Here is a 14667-nt window from a genome sequence, read left to right as displayed (position 1 = left end):
CCAAAAATTTATAGAAAAGCTTTATTTTGTACCCATTTTCACACATCACTCAGAAAACCATGAATTCTACTTTCCCCCAGTTTCATATAAAACTACATACACCGCACTGTACATGTAAAACAAATTTGGAAAGGAGCCTCAAGCTGGCCTCTGAAATTGTGTAAGCAATTATCACATTTTTGTGCGCAAATGCAGTAATTATATGTGTAATTTGGCAGCTGGGTTTGAAAATTTGGCCTTAAATGGAACATAGACAGGAAAAATAAATGTTGGAAAATGCCAATATTTTATAAAGATTTTGAATCAAATAATGGTGGAATTATTGCAAGCCATCTTAATTTTTAATTATAATGATCATTACACAATATACAATCATTTTTTTTTTTGAGGAAGAAAAGAACTATAGATCAATTGCTCATCGTTTTTGTCAAAAAAAAAAAGCCTCAGTTCTTGAGGAGGATAATTGTATTTTTTAGAGGTTATGGTACATATTTCAAAGGCTTTTTTTCCTTATGAAGAAAAGATAGTGATTGCCTACTAGTTCAAGTTTTATGACATATTTTACTATGGGAAGAATAGAACTTTTTGTACTGATTATTTCAGAGAAAAAGTAGTATTAAGTCTGTGCTTATATTTGAGCTAGTAATCTTAAATTAGATAAAGCTTTCTTATAGGCATTTAAGCTTTGGAATATGAGATTATAACCCAAATGACAAGTAATTTAGATTTCTTTGATCTAGATTTAAATTGAACTCACATGGTAAAATCATAGTTTTTGTATTGTCATCAAGATTGATTCTAATGCATGTGGCTTTTTCATGTGGTTATAAGGGCTAGTGACTTGGATATAATGTTAAGGATGACCCTGGAGCAATGTTATATTCTGTTGTTAGCATGGTAATGTAGAGGTTAATTGTGCAGACTATGGAGCCAGACAGCCTGGATTCCAGTTCTGCCTCTACCATTCTATTAGCCCTGTGACCTTAAGCCAGTCGCTCTATGTTTCAAATGCTTATTTTTAAAATGTCTTGATAATTGTGATTGGTTCATATTATCATGAGCTATTACAATTCTATATATGCATATAACAATCATTAACCAATATGTCAAGATACAATATACACACAGGGTGAATTTCATTGCTAGTGAAAATAAATGTAAATTCATATTTTAAATGATCTTCTGGATACTTTTGAATCTTTAAGACCATTTTTTGTAACTGATTTTATCTAATAATGTGTTAGATGAAGAATTTTTACTAGGAGTAGAAATGTTGTGCCTGCCATTTTCTTGTTCACCTGACCTTGCAAAAATGGTGTTCTCTTCCATTCATGATATCTTTGCAGGAATCTTTAAGCCAGGTGGCCATTTTGTGAGGGTTAGTTTAGTTAAAACTCAGTTATATACTTTGTAACTCCACTTTTACCTGTATGTCCCTAAACTGTAAGGCACTGAATGTGCAAAAGAAGTGAAGGGGTCCTGCTCATCTCCTCTGTTTGCATATCTCAGGTATCTCGTATACCCTTGACATTCTTACACATAGACCAGGGAAAGACACCAGCAGGAATTCATGTAGTAAATGTTAAGTTAAGCTCATACAATTTCTTATTTTTAGATAACAATAAATCTGTGTATACACACACACACACACACACACACACGTATAATTTCTAGTACTTTTTTCTGCACACACAAGAAACCATCTTGCTCATTTCCTGTGTACCCCTACTTTGGAGACCGCTGCTCTAGGAGAATAAACGTGGTGGTGGCAGTACAGACTGGCCAGAGGGGGGAGAGACGGAAGGCTGGAATCAAGAGACAAACATGGTTTTCCAGGAACACCCAAGAAATAAAAGACATGTCTGATCTCAAGGAGCTTTAAATCACATAAAAAGACAGAGCATATTCTCGTGTTGCAATTCCAGGACAGTTACAAAGCAGTGAATCGATGGTTTGAACAGGGCTGTAAATTGAGGAATATGAGGAAGAAGGAGCCTGGCTTTCCCCAAGAATCTCTTGCTCTCTGATGCATGAAGTTGTAACAGAGTGATTTATTTCTGTTGATTATGTCAGCTTTATCCAGGCAAATAACTCTGAGGGGAATATAGGAAGTCCCAAACACTTTAGTATGAGTGAGTTTTAAGATATTTTCACACTTTTTTGGGGTCGTGGTGGGGACTAAATGTCCACCACAATACCTGGCATCTCATGTGTGCTCAGCAATGAATAGCTGTTACCATGAGTGACAAGGTCAGCATGAGGGGGTCGGTTATGGGAAGGGAACATCCTTATGTATGTCTGTGAGATGCATGCTGCCGGAAAGGCTGAAGCAATGAGGACGCAGTTCTGCTAGGATGGACAAAGGGCATATGTACACTCTGTGTGTGTGCACTAACTGAGGGGAGTGAATAAAATGATTCGTGTGCTGAGGGAAATGGTTATGTCAGTCAGGGCCTTCATCTGGGGAAAGGAAGTTTGGGGAGTTGAATTTTGAGTCGAGAGGTGGCCAAACAAAAGAGAGTGGAAAGAACAGAAAAAATTCCCGGTGGGATCACTGACATTAAAAGAAAAACCAGAAAAGGCAGGCCATGCCTAAAACTTGAGCTTCTACAGTTTTGTGTTTTTGGAAAATAAAATGGTGTTTACTTCCACACTTGCAGACAACCTTCTCATTCATTCATTGTCTAAACACATTTATTTAATTTCTATATGTGCTAGGCAGTGTTCTATCTATTGCGACTATATCATCGGACAGAAGAAACATTCGGTGCTTTCATGGAGTTTACATTTCACGGGGGGAGATGGACATAAAGATAAGTGATGACAAGTAACCAAGAGAAATAACACAGGGTTAGACTTTGGAGTATAGCTCTGTGTGTGTGTGTGTGTGTGTGTGTGTGCGTGCGTGCGTGCACACGCATATATGTGCACACAAGCATGTGTATCTGAGTTACATTCCCCAGAACACCAAGCCTGAGATAGAGCTTACATCCTAGTACTTTTGGGAGGTACAATCTCAGGGCAGTAAAAATGAGGGGAAAATGAAATGTAAAGCAGAGAAATCAAGGAAAAAGAAGGTGTGCATTTTTGAACCGGCCACAGCATCAGAAGAAACAGATGGTTGCTGGATTACTCAGGACTTTTCCCAGAGAGACCATATGGAGCTTTTTGCTTGGGGGGAGAAAGGGAGAGCAATTTATGTTGATTTCCTTCCATCCCTTGTCTCTCATTGATCAAAGTCCACCTAACAGAGTGTTCCACTTCTGGTTGTGTTAAATAGCCTCTCAAAGGCAGCGCCTGGAGAGCCTGAACCCTTCGTGGATCCAGTTGGGTTGGACCTGGGTTCCAGAACTCCCCAATGGAAACGTTGAGTCATCCAGCAAAGGTAAGAGGTGAGCAGATGATGATGACAACCAGGGCTTCGATCACATGGATTATGTTTGCTGGGGCTACTCCATCTGGGAAGTAGGGCAAATGGGTGATGCCTGGAGACAGGTGGAACAGAATGATTCTAAAGAAACACACAAACTGAATCCAATACATGAGATTTTCTTGTATATGGGGGTAAGACCTCCCTGATAAGGTATTATTTGAGCAGAGTTCCAAAGCAAGTGAGGGAGCCAACAATACGGATACCGTGCAGAAATTCATTCTGGCAGAGAGTGCAAGTGCAAAGATGTTTTTGAGGCAGAAGGTGGGGGACATAGTGTGTTTGAGAGCAGAAAGGGAGCCAGTGCGGCTAGACTGGTATCACTGAGGGCAAGGGTAGTAAGAGATATGTCGGAAAGGCACCAGAGGCTAGGTTGTAAAGGGCTTTCTAAACGATGGTAGGTCTTTGGCTTTCACTCGAAGTGAGATGGACGTCATTGGAGTTTGAAGCAAAGGTATGACATGATGTGGTTTACATTTTTTTTCACAGGGATACATGCACCCCTATGTTTATTGCAGCATTATTTACAATAACCAGACTATGGAAGCAGCATGATTTACATTTTTACAGGGTCATTCCTGTTGAAGAATGGATGACAGAGGAGTAAAGAGGGAAGCTGGGAAACATCTTGGAGACTCTTGGGTCAGGTGGTGGTTGTGGATATGGTGAGATGCTGGGTTTTGGGTGTGTTAAGTTAGGTCTGTTAGGGTTTGCTAATGGTTGGATGTGGGGTGTGGAAGAAAGAGAAAACACGATTCCAAGAGTTTTGGCCTAAGCAACTGGAAAAAAGGAATGAGTCCCACTAAGGCCAAGTTCATTTCTTTTGGTAGGACTATTTTGTGTGACTATATAGGGCTGTTTTGATAAAATATCCTACAGGATATTTTGATAGAAGAAGCTGAGCAGGATCCTCTGTTGTAAAGTATTTTGAGTTCACTCATAATGCATAATATGTTCAACTAATTTATATATTTTGGATCCATTTGGTATGAGTAGAATGAAATTTAAAATTTCCATTATGCATTAAGTTTGGTTATAGTATCTCAATTAAAGAGAAAGATTAATTAACCCTGGAAGTAATAACTTGTCTAAGCGGGGTGTGTGTGTGTGTGTGTGTGTGTGTGTGTGTGTGTGTGTGTGTAGGGTGGTGAAATGTACTTATTTTTGTCGTCCTCCAATGAAAGCAGGCTGGAACTTCCTGTATGATATTTCAGGTTGCTTAAGATGTTGTCATGTTGGTTTTCATTGTTATTGATGCTAAACACTCTAAGAATGTCCCTGGCTCATGCAAAAGGTCCTGAAATATTCCAATGATTTATGAAACAAAGAGGCTTCCTTGATGTCTGCGAATCAACCATGATGACTTCGACGAGTGCAGTAGTAAGCATTTATTACAGCACATGGAACTCGGTTACCTGGCTGCTTTCTGTTCCATTAACACGTTGCGAAAAAGTCTTGATGGAGCTTTTAGCCATAAAGCATCCTAGAGTGTAATCTGTTTTTAGAAGATTAATTTCATCTGAAATAGTGGAGCAAATGATAAACAGCTTAAAGGAGACCAGAGAAATAGATCATGTTATGGCTGAGGGCAATAATATTGTTCCACACTTAAGAAAGCTTCGTAGGAGAAAAAAAAAATCTGGTAAGAAAAATGGGTTGAACTGTGTTTATTGGACCAAATTGGTTAGGATATTACTGTCAATGTGTGTTAAAGGGGAGGGAATATATAGGACCTTTTCTAGTTAAAAGACAAAGAAGTTGACAATTTTATTTTATTTTAAAAACATTTTGAAAACTCCCCCCAATCTTCCAAACTTTTTATCTATCATCTATCTATCTATCTATCATCTATCTATCTATCTATCTATCTATCTATCTATCTATCTATCTATCATCTATTATCTATCTATCATCTATCTATCTATCTATCTATCTATCTATCTATCTATCTATCTATCTATCTATTTTCAACCTGAACAAAGTGGGCTCAACCCCAAATGAGTCCTGGGGCCTAGCCAAGGAGGACACAAATGAGATCTAGTTGGTAGAAGTTGTCCTTGGGGCAAAGATTTTAATTAAGAATAGGGAAATAATTTGACTTGGAGGGGTTATGGTTAGACTGTAAGATTTTTCTTTTTATGCCTTAAATTCTTTTTTTAAAAAAAATTTCATTTATTTATTTATTTGAGAGAGCACGCATGCTCCAGCATGAGCGGGAGGGAAGGGGGTGGTGGAAGGAGGGAGGGGCAAAGGGAGAGGGAGAAGCAGGCTCTCTGCTCACCCAATCCCAGGATCCTGGGATCATGACCTGAGCAGAAGGCTGACGCTTAACCCTCTGAGCCACACAGGTGCCCCAAAATTCTTTTTTTTTTTTTTTAAAGATTTTATTTATTTATTTGACAGATATAGAGACAGCCAGCGAGAGAGGGAACACAAGCAGGGGGAGTGGGAGAGGGAGAAGCAGGCTCATAGCAGAGGAGCCTGACGTGGGGCTCGATCCCACAACGCCGGGATCACGCCCTGAGCCGAAGGCAGGCGCTTAACCGCTGTGCCACGCAGGCGCCCCCCAAAATTCTTAATAATAGATGCTAACTCATATTTTTACTGGCAATGTCAGTAAGAAGAAAGTACCACCTCCGTAACTCACCACGGCTGAGCAGGTGAAACCGATCCAGGTTTTGGTGCAGCTCAAGACACACTCTGAATGATTAGCAAACACCGAGTACCTAGTTTATGCCCTGTGGAAAGACACCCTTGATGACAAATAACACTCTTTAGTGTTTTAGACAGACAGGCACAGAGAAAGGATATGCTACCTACCCAGGGGATAGTAGCATATGACATTTACCACCCCAAGGAGATGTTGCAGATGGAAAACATTATCCATTCCAGAGGAGTTTTTAGACATATTTACAGATGATACATCCATGGAACTTTGAGTGCTTCTGGAATATTCCAGAATCTTTGGACTTTGATATCATTCACTAATCATGCTTTGATGATGAGCCTGATGTGCCATTCTTTAGGTCTTCATAATATCTTTTATATTCCAATTCCAGGGAAACCTGATATAGTGAAATAGTCATGCATTTATTTATTCTTTTAGTCAACATTTATTCAGCATCTATCTGTAGGGTATTACTCTAGGTGGTGATAATTAACAAATGAGAGACAATTTTCTTATAAAGATTGTTACTATCTGATAAATAATAATAGTGATTATTATTAGTATGCTTCCCCAAGCTACGTAAATCCTGGTTGAAATGGGATGGCATTAGCAGTAACAGCACATACTTCTTGATGCTCCTCTTATCTATAATTGCAGGACCTCTCCTTCTGGAAAAGGGTCTGGTAGTCATTGCTAGGAGTCCCGTAGTGTTTCTGATGGGTACCACATATGGCCCCTGTTGTCTCAGGCTGCCGCTCTGGCTTCCTTCTGCTTAGGCCTTGAGTCTCTGGCACTTCACTGGCTCAGGAGCCCGTGACTGAGCTGCTCTCTGTGGCTTCTGCCTCTTCCACTGTGTATCATTGCCGCCCATGTGGGGGATCCCTTAGTTGGCAACTGTGCGTCACACTTTCTGGACTCCTCCGGATGCCGTAGCCACATCATATTCTTAGAGGAAGTAGATAAAATATCTCTCTCCCAAATTGGGGTCACGCGATGAAGCAGGGCTATTTGTGCTGTCTTATGGAGCTTCTTCCTGGTTTTCTTCATAGCTTTTCCTTCCTGATTCTTCTTCCACTCTCTCTCCTTCTGCTCACCCCCAACATCACCACAAATTTTTAAAAAAGTTCATTGGGATTGGGGGTGGAGGGCAGTGAGGGTATACAGACAAATCCAAGTGACACCGCTCAACTTGGGATTACGCCCTCCTCCAAAAACCACTGTCAGTAGACTGGCTTCAAGATCTGCTTCCCTTTCCCCAGTTGGCTAGAGTTCTCTTAGTTCTTGTTGCAAATAGACTTGTAGCTGGCCCACTGTATCAGGCCTGAGGGCATGCGCCAACATGATGGGCTGAAGTCAATTAATAATCCACATCTGAAACTCATCACAAAGTATTTTCATAGATAGCATCTCATTTCTCTCACAAGAGCCCGGAGGTTGTTTTTTGTTTTTTTTGTTTTTTGTTTGTTTTTTTGTTTAATCCATTTTACAAATGAAGTCATTGAAGTTCAGAGAGGATAACTCATCAGGGTCATACAGTTTAGACTCTCCATGCAGATTCCATCATGTGGCTCTTTACCCTCTGGCCTCCACGTATCTCTGTGAATTTCCCCTCTCTCCACCTCTCCATCCTTCCGTGTAACTGCTAGGCCCTAGCCATCGAGAAAGAGCCGTGAGCGATTTTCTGAAGGCTCCGTGCTCTCTTTTACCTTTGTGGCTTAGATTGGGTTCCCTGGAAAGAGATTCTGAGATGGATAATTATACGGGAAGTGCTCTTGGGAGGTTCAGTCACAAAGAAGTGAGGAAGCAAAGATGGTAAGGAATTGAGGAAGGTGAGTTTGTAAGGAAGTGAGAAAGGCAGGATTTGGCTTTGGGAGAAGCTCATGTGTAATGTGGTTGCAACTAAGGCTTAGATAATCCTATCAGGAACATAACCTTGGGCAGGATAGTTCCTGAGGCTGAGGGCAATTCCCAGTGAAGAACGAAGATGCAAGCAGTCAGCACCTGGTATTACCAGCTTGTGGGGTGGGGGGGGCTGCGCTGGGAGCTGGGGCCTGGGAGTGTCAGCCCTGAAGAAGGCATATGAAAATATCCACTACACATATTTCCTCCCACTTTAATGTCCTTACCCAGCTTATTGCTCAAATAAACTATGGCTGGATTTTAGTTTCTTTCATATTTGAATCATTTTTTGGTCTTATACAACTAATTTTTCTTGGGATTTCTAATTGACATTCTCCCCCTTCCCACCATGACATAATAAACATATGTTTTAATCTAATTGCTAAGCTCAACTTAAAAATGAATGAAATGGAATATACTTTCTTCTTAGAAATGTTTTTCTTGGATCCCCCTGACCTCCCGTTCTATTTGGGAACAGCTGTTTCCTAGCTCCCTTACCCAGCTCTACTCCTGGGATATGTTTGCTCTGAACTCTTGTGCTAGTGATAATATTTCTTAGATTCCACATCTTCTTCCTTGTGTTTCTGTTGAGAGCCTCAAGTTACTTTTTACAAAGGATTAGTGGAGGCAAACTTTTCAGCAAAAAATGCATTCTTTTGCCATGAAATAGAATTCTAGTTTCAGAATAATTTCCACTCCTGACTTTAAAGAATTACTTTCTTGTCTAGTACCTAATGTTGCTGATGAGAAGTCTGTGGCCTCAATGATTCTCCTTCCTTTGTAGGTAACCTATCCTTTTTTAGCCGTCATTTTTGGATCTTCATATCATGTTCTGTGATTTGAAATCTCATTATCACTGAGCATGAGTCTCTTCTGTTTTTTTTTTTGAAGATTTTATTTTTAAGTAATCTCTACACCCAACATGGGGCTCAAACTCACAACCGAGAGATCAAGAGTCCCATGCCTACTGTCTGAGCCAGCCGGGCGCCCCTGAGCATGAGTCTTCTTAAGGTCATCCTGTGAGGCACTTGTTGGCTGCCTTTAGTCTCAAGGCTTCTGTCTTTTCTCAGTTACGGAAATTTGTCTCCAATTATTTTCCTTTCTTCATTTTCTTTGTTTCTTCTTGTATTTTGTTCCTGAATCTCCTCAATTGATTTCCTGTGTGTTTTCCATTTCTTTATAATTCTCCTTATTGTTTTGGAAAACTTACTCTTCTTTTTTTCCCACCCTTTCTGTCAAATTTGTTATGACAGTCATATTTTTAATAGCCAAAATCTCTTACTTTGTTTGTTCCTTTTTATGACAATCAATTCTTGTTTACAGATGCAGCATTTCCCCAGCTCATGGCAAGGGAACTGGGCTTTCTTCATGCCTCTGAACCTCTCAGATGTTAGAATGCACAAAAGTATGTTCAAGTGGCTTGAAAGCAGTTCTAAAAAAAAAAAAAGATACTGAGAGATCTGTGGGAATCTCGATTGAGCACTGAGGTTATACCCTATGATTACAATTTTGACTGTGGTGTGACATTTTTTATTGAGCTCTATGAAAATGATTTAAATGAGTTGCATGTTATTTTAAGTTTATTAAAAATCCTATCCTGGAATTGCCCGAGGTTCATTATGACTTTTCAGGTATTCTCTGGGCCTCACGTGTTGACAGAGTATGATTAACCCAGGCAAGGCAGCAAAAAAGGTCGAGGTTAATTGCATTTATTCAAAGTGAGAAATATTAAGGACTGCTATTCCATTAAGATGAGGGAGCCAATAGAAAGAAGGAGACTGGGGCGCCTGGGTGGCACAGCGGTTAAACGCCTGCCTTCAGCTCAGGGTGTGATCCCGGCATTATGGGATCGAGCCCCACATCAGGCTCCTCCGCTATGAGCCTGCTTCTTCCTCTCCCACTCCCCCTGCCTGTGTTCTCTCTATCTCTGTCTAATAAATAAAATCTAAAAAAAAAAAAAAAAAAAAGAAGGAGACTTACGGTGGCAGTGTGGTTTTTTTTTTTTAAAGATTTATTTATTTATTAGACAGAGAGAGACAGCCAGTGAGAGAGGGAACACAAGCAGGGGGAGTGGGAGAGGAAGAAGCAGGCTCCCAGCGGAGGAGCCTGATGTGGGGCTCGATCCCACAATGCGGGGATCACGCCCTGAGCTTAAGGCAGACGCCCAACCGCTGTGCCACCCAGGCGCCCCTGGCAGTGTGGTTTTTATGAGAAGTCCACAGAATGTGGTCACTTGTCTAAGATTTTTTTTGTAAAGAATAAAGGACAGGCTTCAATTTAAGGTATATATTCTCCCTTATCCATGATCTTCATTGCTGAAGTGATTCCAAACAAGTATTTATTGTAAATAAAGGATAAGGGACTGAGAAATAATTTCCAATGCCAGGAGATAACAGTGCTGATGAATCACTTCCCTTCTAAGAACTGTAGATAGTGGAGATTTCAGAATCCACTTTCATGTAATATATTACCGGTATTTTTACATTATAAAATCTGATATTTGTAAGTGTTGCCTAGGTTATAATAATTGAGGTTGAATTATTCCTGAAGCTTTTTTGGTAAAACTTTTACTGTATTTTCTTTAGGCATGAGAAAAGAGAAGTGGTAACTTCCAGCCCTGGCAAAATTTCCACAATTCTCCCTAACCCCTCCAATAAAAGTATCTTTATTTATTTATTTATTTATTTATTTATTTATTTATTTATTTATTTTAAAAAGCACTAGATTGGGAATTTAATGCCCTTAGGAAAAATCTGCAAAAGGGTTTTCCATTGATAGATGACCTAGTCTTTGCCTCCAAGGGTTATAAAATATTATCATTAATATCATTAATATTATATGATGGCATTGTTCAGAGAAATACTACCCACCTATTGAATAACTTGTGTTTTTTTTCAATTAATGTGACTGGATTAATAAATGCATTCATACTGGAGTACTAATTCCAATCGACCCCTTTATACTTCTTTGGTGTGGCTCCAGATGAAGTAGGGCTGGGTTTTGGGCAAGTTGGGATGGATGAGGTAAAGGTTATTGACCTATTGATTTTCTCTGAGACTTTGTTGGCAACCCTTGGTAATATCTAATGTTAGTATAGATTTTAGAGTTTACTGAGAAATATGCTCTAAGAGAATACTCAACTTTGGAATTTTGAGAAAGGGATGTCGCGGTCACATGGACATGGAGATGAAGACATTTGTTAAATTTAAACATTAAGTGTAAAGTCAAATGAGCATTACTCTTTAATATTCTAAACTGTAAAATAAAATAAATCAAGTCCAGTAGCTTCGAGTTGACACAAAGACATGTTTCCCCCACTCTCCCCTCCTAGGATTCATCATATTAATACCCATACAAAAATAAAATCAAACATCATTATGCATTTTCTTCTATTTCACCACTCTCCCTTTTTTCCCATTAGCCCCTTTCTTGGATTTTGAAATATAGAGGCATTGATAACAAATTTCAAATAAACACACACACACCAGTGGGTATGAAAAACATTTCCCATGGTTGAGGAGCTCTCGATATTTACCACTCAACAATTTCTCTGGCTACCTTTAAAAAGGCTTTCAGGTTAACTATTGCAAACCCAAACATTATAGTTTCTACCATCCATCTTCAGAATCCAGGAAACAGATCAACACGTGAGCTACAGGCAGTTGAATCTATGAGCAAACCTTCCAAAGGAGCTTAATACGAGCTAGTGCAATTCTCTAATTAATCACATTACATTTTAGAAACCTATTTTGTTCCAAGTACTCACTATATAAAAATTTGGGGGCTTTGTTCATGGTCTGTGATAGGGTAAGTGTACAGATGTATGTCTGTGATAGGGTAAGTGTACAGAAAACTCCAACGGAACACATTTTGTTTAAATTAATAAAGAACTGTGGAGGGAATTGGGGGTTGAAGGATTAGGTAATGAATAAGAGAAACAGATGCAGATGAAATATGACTTCCTTCGTGTGGCGTATTTCAGGGAATCTTTAATTTACCTGAATATGGCCATGAGTTATGCTTAGAGTATTGTATTAGAATTCCTTGTAGAAAGGGATTTAGATATACACGTAAAGTTAAATATGGTTAGACAGTAAAATATTGATTGCTTACCACAAACAATGCAGCAGGGTATCTAACACTTGTTTTCCTTGTGGAACATAATAAGGTAATTAATTTATCTCTAGCTGAGTTTTATTTGCGAAAAAATTTTTTTTGTGTGGAATAGATGTGAATGTATTTTGTGTGTATTTCAAACAGCTCTCTATTTGTGCTGTAATAACCACGTGCCGTTTGTGGCAGCACTGTAATAATCATCACCTTGGAAATGGGGCTACTTCCTTCTTCTTTTAAATAGTAAAATACAAGGCTCAGTAGTAAAACAGCACTCCGGATATAAAAGCTAATGACTAATAGGAGAGTTCTGACCCTCTGAATTGCGTTTACTGTTCACCAATGATTATGTCATTAGGAATGAATTAGATAGTCAATGAGGTGAATCTTCAAATCAAAGCTGCCACTTTGAAATTTTCAATAATTTGTTCACTTGTAGGATTAGGCTAGTATTTAACAGCCATTACTGTTCTATTGCTGGGCTTATGTGGCCGTGAAAAGCAGTTTTCGTCTGGTATCATTCTTTCTGTTTCTCGCTGTCTTTTTTTTTTTTTTGAGCAACTGTATTTTTTAAAGCTAGAGTTCTCTGATTATTTACTCCTGATAAGAACAGCAAGCTAGAGCCAAAATAATCTACTATTTACTATCTGGAAATCACAGGAGAACACAGAGTGGGAGGGTCGAGAAGAGGTCAGAGGACTGTCCCGAACAGGGGACATTCCAGAAATGTTGAGGGATGGCAATTCTTGCTCCTGCTTCGTACTATTTTTCTGCCTAGTGTTTTTACTATCTAAATATGTGGAAAAATATAATGGCTATCTTTTTTTTTTCGGTCTACTGGGAGAATTCATTTATGACTCTTTACGTCTAGTTTTGCATACTCTTTTTATTGCAAAAACATTAGTTTTTTTTTGTGACTACTCAACTGCTTGTGCAAATTGGAATAATAGCTACAACAATAGCTTCCACTTCTCGCGTGTTCGCTATGTCTAGACGCCATGCTAGGGACATTACTGGCACCCCCACGCAGTTCCTACTGCGCACTGTGGAGCTGCAGGATGGGAGTACAAGGCACCTGGCTGAGATGCAGATAGTAACATGCATTTTCATTGGTCGCACAGAATCACATCATTGGTTGCAAGCCTCCCTCCCCCACTTGAAATTATTAATTTAGAAGGACAAACCTGCAATATTTCCTAAGAACACAGAGAAAAAAGATATGGTAAAACTGACTAGGGGGGAAGAACTGGAGGAAAGAAAGCAGATGCATGCATAATAATTAAAGTAACAAGGAACAACCTAAGAAGAAAACTTGCATTAAAACCAAACCAAAACAACTTGGGGCCAGTGGATTGGAAGAGTTTGCTATGATTCGGACAAAATCCTTCAACTGGGAATTATGAAAATAGCAATTATTGACAAACAAGTCTGGTGAATTTTCTAAAGTCTAAGAATAAAGAAAAAATTTCCTTTGAGATCCCCTCTTCAACCCAGCGATCATTTAGAAGTGTGTTGTTTAAATTCTGGTTTCTTGAGATTTCCCTGTTGTCTTGAAAGAAAGTTCCTGTGAAGGTGGTCCACGTGATGTTGGGCACCAAGTTTGAATCGGAATTTCCTAAATGTGTTTGGTGGAATACTAAGGTAGGATTTCTTTCTTTTTTTTTTTTTTTAAGATTTTTATTTATTTATTCGACAGAGATAGAGACAGCCAGCGAGAGAGGGAACACAAGCAGGGGGAGTGGGAGAGGAAGAAGCAGGCTCATAGCAGAAGAGCCTGATGTGGGGCTCGATCCCATAACGCCGGGATCACGCCCTGAGCCGAAGGCAGACGCTTAACCGCTGTGCCACCCAGGAGCCCCTAAGGTAGGATTTCTAAACAGTTAACATGAGGACGAAGTCCAAGAGGTTTGGGAAATATCTGGGGGGAACAAAGTTAAACAGATTTATTTCCTGCAAATATTAGTTCCTTTAAACAAAGAGGAATTAAGAATTTCCAAGATGGGAATAAAGTAAGTAATGTTTCCCAAACCTTCAGTCATTAAGTCCCCTTCCCTATTTTTTTCTCGATGAATTCTTTTGGACTTGACTCCGGGGAACAAATTTTGGGAAATATCTTGAGTTATGATTGCTGAGGAAATTTTTGATGATGCTCTCCAGGAAGGGTCACAGCACCCATGTTTCAGAGCAATGGGTGGTTGATGGTTTCTTCCTCGAGGCTGCAAGTAGATTTACACCAAAGAGAGCTTAAAAATACCACTCCCTTGAAAATAGACCTACCTGACCACCCAGCAAAGATACAGTTGTAGTGATCCAAAGGGGCTCCTGCACCCCAGTGTTTATAGCAGCAGTGTCCACAATAGCCAAACTATGGAAAGAGCCCAGATGTTCATCGACAGATGAATGGATAAAGATGTGATACACACACACACACACACACAATGGAACACTACTCAGCCATCAAAAAATGAAATTTTGCTATTTGCAATGACATGTATGGAACTAGAAGGTATTATGCTGAGCAAAATAAGTCAATCAGAGAAAGACACTTATCATATGA

This window comes from Ursus americanus, chromosome 20 (assembly GCF_024610735.1).
Source record: "Ursus americanus isolate L20-20 chromosome 20, mUrsAme1.1.p, whole genome shotgun sequence".
NCBI lineage: Eukaryota > Metazoa > Chordata > Mammalia > Carnivora > Ursidae > Ursus > Ursus americanus.
Note: the sequence above shows the minus strand (reverse complement) of the source record.